This window comes from Camelus bactrianus, chromosome 18, assembly GCF_048773025.1.
Source record: "Camelus bactrianus isolate YW-2024 breed Bactrian camel chromosome 18, ASM4877302v1, whole genome shotgun sequence".
Lineage (NCBI taxonomy): Eukaryota > Metazoa > Chordata > Mammalia > Artiodactyla > Camelidae > Camelus > Camelus bactrianus.
This window is the reverse complement of record NC_133556.1, coordinates 19689044-19696249: the sequence shown is the minus strand read 5'-3', so window position 1 is coordinate 19696249 and position 7206 is coordinate 19689044. Positions and strand designations below refer to the sequence as shown.

The window sequence follows — 7206 nt, the reverse complement described above, 5'->3', positions numbered from 1 at the left end:
GTCAGCCATGAAACCAGCGTTCCTTGAAACTGGCTCCTGCTGAATAAATTGGTGTTTTTCTCAAAACACTGGGAAAAATTAAGATCTCTAAATCTTTACAACTCATATGTAGAGTGAAGGAGTGTGGTGGGATTTTTTTTTAATTTAATTTTTATTTTTTAAAAATATTTTTTGATTACTTACTTAATTAATTTATTTATTCTATTTATTTATTTTTTAGGAAAGAACAGCTCTTGTTCCCACTATCTTTAAGTAACAACCCTTTCAAGTTACTGCTGGTCTTCTGGCTATTGTGGACATCACCTTGGCAAAGGGTATGAAGAAATACTTTAAAAAAAATGGACAAAGCATTATTTTCCCTCAAGGATAGATTTTAAGCTTACTTTTTTTTTTTTTAAAATGCAGAGAATTACAGAAGGATATAGAGAAAAGGAAAAAGTCATCTAAATTTTATCACTGCTCATACTAATAATACGTAACTAATAGAATGTAACTTTATGGTCTTTTTTTACGAACACCATGCATGCTTAAAAACAACCACCACCACCTGGGATCAAAGTATAAATTATGTTTGTCTGCTTCATATGTCATGGACATTTTCCGTATCAAACAAAAGGTCTCTATGACCATTTTAAAGATTTCATAATACTCAATGTCTAGATAAATTGGTGTTTAACTGTTCCCTAATGATGGACATTAAAATAGCTTCCAATTTTTCATCATTATAAGCAATAATTTGTTGGACATTCTTGTACATTTCCCTGGTTAACTCTCAGGAAAATTTCCTAGAAGTAGGAATTCTGGGTCAAAGGGAATAGTGATCCAAATTAAGAATATCATACTGGGTTACAATAGGGAGTTTACAGGTGGGGAAATTGAGAAAAAGCAACTTGCCCAAGCTTTACCATCTGGGTGTCAGGGCCAGGGTCAGATTGAGAACTCAGATTTTCTGAGACTTAATCAACATCTTTTCAGCACCTCTCACTGTTCTTTGAGACACCTTGCTGTCTGCAGTCCATGCTCCATAAGAGGTGATAATGCTCAAATTCTGTGCACATAGGGAGGTGGCATTTGCAACGATTGATTTATGTGTTGTTCTTTTTATGATTTATGTCTTTGTGATGTAACTTGAGGAGTAATCTTCATTCCCTGTTACAGGTGTCTGAAATACTGTTAGTCAGTGTAGAGTTTCCCCTACCTTCCTCTATCAAAATGATCACCTGGGGTTCTGGTTAATCTGGATCCCACCCAAAAGCTACTGAATCAAGCTCTCCAGGGGAAGGGCCTGGGGTATGTTTAATAAGCAAGGTGAGTCCTATGCTCAGCGAAATTTGGGAAATACCTGGAGGGAGGAGGTAGGCAGGAAGATGAGTGATGCCAGTGGTTAACTTAACTTCTTTATGGGAATCAGTTGATTAGATTATATCCCAGTGGAATGGAGAGAGGGAGCGAAATCCAGGATAAGCAGGTTTTTGGGGGTAGAGATGGTGAAAGGATTTAGATTCTTTAGCAGGAACATGACAGCAATAGTTACTCCTAAGCATTTTTTCCAAAAGTGGCACCTTTTCTGATAAGGGTGATGAATACACCAGAGATTGATTTCATTTGCCCTCCCTGACCTAGCCAGTGCTGTGCTCGGTACAGTCACGGAACCACTAGCTCAGGCCCATAAGAATCAATGCTGCATAAGTACACAAGGATGCTAATAGTTTGGTGTAGCCAGCCTTGAGAATGAGAAAGACATGGCCTCTCCACAATAAGATGGTGTCTCATACCACTAGTTAGGAACAACTAAAATCTTTACAAAAATGATAGATCCTCAATATTTTACTAAATAAACAGTAGGATCTCTTTCATATGTATGTTTTCCGCATTCTTTTCAATGAGCCTTTTTAAGGGTGCTTATAGCTACAAGGTGCTCCCTCTCTTCTGTGACTGCCCTGGTCTCCACCTGACTTATGAGGTCACTTCTCAGCTGCTCCTCACCAGGCATTTCTTTTTTTTTTTTTTTTTTTTTTTTTTTTTTTTGAGAGTTTTAGATTGCTATGCAAAACAACAATGCAATGCTGTTGCCTCATTTGGGCAGGTGCCTTCCTTAGTTTCTGAAATGCAGTTCTTATGAACAACAGTTTCTAATTCTTAAATTCTAATCCGGTTGCCATATTTTCCACGACAATTGCAAAAATATTCATTGAAGATGACCTAAATGTTATCATCAGAAGATGGTTAGATAAATTCTGGAATACTCTTCAGGTACTAAAATAACCCTGTGGATTCAACTGGATATATGAACACTGATATTAAAGACATCCACAATAAACTGGAGTAATGGAGCTGCATAATTAGTATGTTTTCATATTTTACTTTAAAAAAAGAAAAGTGAGAAAACTATGTTGTCTATATATTGTGTCTACATACGGGATATAACATGCATTTATATACTGGGGAGCTAGCACATTACACAGAGGAGGAGACAGTGCAGGTATCCAGGCAGCCCATCCCAATCCAGCCATGCTAGACATTGACAGCCGTTGCCTGTTCTGACTTGTTTGTGTTCTTGCTGTACTCATTATAAATATGTGTTAGGTATCATCCCTGGAATAGGAATAGGGAGATGGGATACATGCTTTTTTAAAAACTTCATTCACTTCTTTTTTTATTTTTTATTTTATAAGTTGAAGTATAATCAGTTTACAAATGTGTCCATTTCTGGTGTTCAGCATGATGTTTCAGTCAGACAGATACATATGTTTATTTGTTGTCATGCTCTTTTTCATTTTTGGTTACTACTAGATATTGAATGTTGTGCCATATGCTATACAGAAGGAACTTGTTGTTTATCTATTTTATATATAGTAGTCAGTATCTCCAAATCTCAAATTCCCAATTTATCCCTTTCCACCCACTTTCCCCCTGGGTAAACATAAGTTTGTAAGTTTCTGTTTCTGTTTTGTAAATAAGTTCATTTGTGTCTGTTTTTTTTTTTTTTTTAGATTCCACATATGAGTGGTATCATATGGTATTTTTCTTTCTCTTTCTGGCTTACTGCACTTAGAATGACAAACTCCAGGTCCATGCATGTCGCTGCAAATAGCATTATTTTATTCTTCTTTATGGCTGAGTAATATTCCATTGTGTAAATACTTACCACAACTTATTTATTCAGTCATCTGTCAATAGACATTTAGGTTGTTTCCATGTCATAGTGCTGCTATGAACATTGGGGTCCATGTATCTTTTCAAATTAGAGCTTCCACCAGTTATATGCCCAGGAGTGGGATTGCTAGATCATATGATAAGTTTATTTTTAGTTTTTAAAGGAATCTCCATACTGTTTTCCATAATAGCTGCACCAAACTACATTCCCACAAACAGTGTAGGAGGGTTCCCTTTTCTCCACACCCTCTCCAGCATTTATTGTTTGTGGACTTTTTAACGATGGCCATTCTTACTGGTGTGGGGTAAAACCTCACTGTAGTTTTGATTTGCATTTCTCTGATAATTTGTCATATTGAGCATTTTTTCATATGCCTATTGGCCACTTGTATGGCTTCATTGGAGAATTGCTTGTTTAGGTCTTCTGTCCATTTTTGGCTTGGGTTTTGTTGTTGTTGTTAAGTTGTATGAATTGTTTATATATTCTGGAAATTAAGCCCTCGCAATAACTTCTTTCACTTCTGTATTGATTGAATTGTCTTGCTGATAAATAACCAATTAAAATAATTTAAAAATGATAACAGTAAATCTGATTTGTATATGAGTGAGCTATAGAAGCTATAGAATGAAATGCCCATGAATTCGACCTTTATAGTATAAACGTATAGGTGAGTGGATCTGGTTCATGAGGCTTTCAAAGTCCAACTTCCTATTATAAAATGAAGAAACTAAGCCTACAAGGTTTTGTGACTTGCAGCAAGTTAATAGCAGATCCAGGGAGAAACCAGGTCTTCTGATGTCTACTCCCAGGCTTGTTCTATGATTCAAGAATCCATTTGAATTTCTGGGTGCATGTGTGTAAGGGGGTGTTTCAAAACTCCATGCTTCACTCGCAGTTCATTTAACTTTAAAAGTACAAGATGGCATTAATAAGAATTTACCAGTATTAGATGCATATGAAATATAACAATTTCTATCAGTTATGCTAATATAGCTTAAAATAGCTTTCAAATATCAAATATGAATTTAAGTTGGAAAAATGAGATAGATGTTAATGAGAATGTTCTTGAACATTACATTGTACTTCCTTTACCTATGCAATGTAACTACACAATGTTTATGTCATTTTTCCACTTTGGATCTCTAGACAGATCCAAATTGAATGTGCCTTGTAACTAATGGATTCAAAGAGAACTAGGACAAGAACAGAAACAGCCTCGTCAAACTGTTAATGTAAAGATAAGAAAGCTTAGTTAAATGAATGACAGACAAGGCTCAGAAGTTCTAAATAAAAACTCATTTACATACAAATATCAACACAGTTTACTCCATAGCTAGTGTTGCAGAAAAGCATGTGACAGCTCAGTGTTATAGCTCAGGGTTACAGCTCAATGTTACAGCTCAGCTGTGACAGGAACCTGGATTCGGGAGAGAGACCAAGCAGCACTCGGAGAGTTGGAGAACTCAGGTTTATTACGTCAGCGGGCCCAGAGGAGTTAACGCTCCAAGCTCTGGACTCCGTCTGTAGGTTTACACAGGTTTTTATAGGCTACCAGTCTAGACTTTGCAACATTTTGTAACATCATATGCAAATAAGTTATAATAAAGGTGACTAATTAGGAACAAGCTTTGTAGAAATGGACCACTCAGGAGTGAGAGAAATGGACCAATCAGGAGTGAGCTCCATGCAAATGAAGTGCTATAAATGGACCAAGCAGGAGTTAGCACAGGGAACCAATAGAATTTTAGGGGTAAGTTCTACTTTCTTAGAAGTAAGCTGTTTCAGAGGCAAAAAGCGAGATAATGCCACCAGGCCAGGGAACCAGATGATGCTGGCAGGGGGTTAGTGGCCCTGCCTGGGGGATCTGCTAGTCTTTTTCATGGGGCTTCCCACCTCACTAGTAGCTAGGGTAATGGTTGCCACAGAAGTAAAGAAAATGCTTCCTTGGCAATACAGCATAGTCCTTTTAGTTGGTATAATATTAGATGTTAAAGTTCTTAAGGCAATGTGGCAGATCAGTTGTAAAGGTCCCAATCTTCCATCTCTCCCTGGACTCCTATCCTTTGCAACGTGATTTGCAGTTAGCCTGGTCCCCCCCCCCCCCGCTCCTCCTTCCGCCTGAATCTGGCTGGCCTTGTGACTTGCTTTGGCCAAGAGAATGAGATGAAGTGATGGTGTGCCAGTTCTGAGAATAGGTCCCTTGAGGCCTGTACACATATGCACACTCTCTCAGCATTCTGCATTCACCATGAGAACAAACCCAGGCTAGCCTGCCAGATGATAAACAACCACAAGGAGCAGAGACAGGTCATCTAAGCTGAGGCTGTCCTAGAGCAGCCAGTCCCCAGCCAACCCACCAGTTGACTGCCGATGAATGAGTGAGCCAAGCCAAGATCAGCCGAGCACAGAGGAATTGACCAGTTGACTGTAGACTTGTGCGCTAAATCAATGCTTATTGTTTTAAGCCACTTAATTTTAGGTGGTTTATTAGGCAGCATAATTGTGGCAATAGTTGTCAGAGACTTTTATTTAGAATTCCTATTTCAAAATGAGCCCAGCTATAAATTATGAAACTACAGATATTCTGCTAGGGAGCAATCTATGAAACTGTGAAGCCTCAAAGGAAGCAAGAGGACCATTTGTGCTGGTGCAGAAACAGACTGCCTTTGAGGGGTTTGCTTTCTCATGGGAGAGAACAAATGACTACTTATGTAACAAATAAACCCTAAGCATAGATATGCAAAATTAAATACACGCAGGCATATTCTCTCCTGTCCAGCACCCTTTGCTCTTCTTTTGGTAGTAACATCATGATGGGCTTTAGGGAACTCTTTCCCGTTCAGTATAATCTTGGTGAGACTTTCAGTCAGGCTGCCTCCTTCACCCTTTGGACAAGGGGTGGGCACATGACTGAAATTAATCAAACCGTGAAATTTGAGTCTCCATCAGGGTAACACGGGTTGAAGCTCAACCCATTCCCTGAAGGGTTGTCTCTTACTCAAGTAACACCCAGCTCTGTTAAATCTCCCTTCACTAAATCTCTGTAATCCACTGCTCCTTCTTTGGGTGCTCCTGCAGGTTTTATAATACACATCTTTATTATTCGCATCTCACACAGAGTACTGGAGAAGAGTAGGTGGTCCTCAGAAACTCTGTGGTTTGATGAGTCTCTGTAGGAAGGAGGGAAGGGAATTTTTGTTCGTCCACCGTGTATAGGTCCTGTGCTGGACGCTGATGCATAAACATTCAAGGTAGAAATAAGAAAAGGAAATGAAGGCTTCTTGAGGTGAATTTCCCCTCCAGCTGATAGCTACTAAGTAGAAAGCTGTTATGGACTGAATGTGTTTCCCTCAAAATTCATATTGAAGCCCCCACCTCCCACCATCAGAAAATCCTAGGTACCTCAGAATGTGATTATATTTGGAGCTAGGGTCTTTACAAAGGTGATTAATGTAAAATGAGGTCATTAGGATGGGCTCTAGTGCAATATGACTGGTGTCCTTATAAAAAGAAGGAATTTGGGCATGGACACATGCAGAGGGAAGACAATGTGAAGACACAGGGGGAAGACGACCTTCTACAAATCAAGGACAGAGGCCTGGAACAGATCCATCTCACAGCTCTCAGAAGAAACCAACCCTGCCAACACTTTGATCTCAGACTTCCAGCTCCCAGAACTATAAGAAAAAAACAATTCTGTTGTTTAAGTCACCCACTTTGAGGTAATTTTTAATGGCAGCCTTAGAAAACCATTAGCAATTCCCAGATTGAAATACAACTCTGTGTGACTATAAAATATCTACTCTTCTTACAGAATCTTAAGGTGGAGGGTTAAAAATAAATAAAAGCCAGGGCCCAGTTGTCGTTCTTATTATTGAAAAGAAAAATGCAGAGGAAAGAGAAGAATGGTTGAGGAAATAAGTTGATTATACATCTATGATTGACTTAAAGAAGGGAGAGACTTTCTCCCTTAATACTACTAGTGTTACCACTTCTACTTCTAAAACTACTACTGCAGGCTTACATTCATTGAGTACTGACTGCATACC

The 7206-nt window shown here is 38.6% G+C and overlaps 1 protein-coding gene across 2 annotated transcripts in view; it reads left to right on the top strand.

Annotated features, from left to right (window-relative positions):
* ANKS4B (ankyrin repeat and sterile alpha motif domain containing 4B) overlaps positions 1 to 7206 on the top strand; it is a 36242-nt gene that overhangs the window by 12942 nt on the left and 16094 nt on the right. For both annotated transcript variants that reach the window (XM_010961033.3, XM_045521168.2), the window contains exon 2: positions 221 to 314. The gene's annotated coding sequence lies outside the window, so the exon portion shown is untranslated. The remainder of the gene's footprint in view (positions 1 to 220; positions 315 to 7206) is intronic.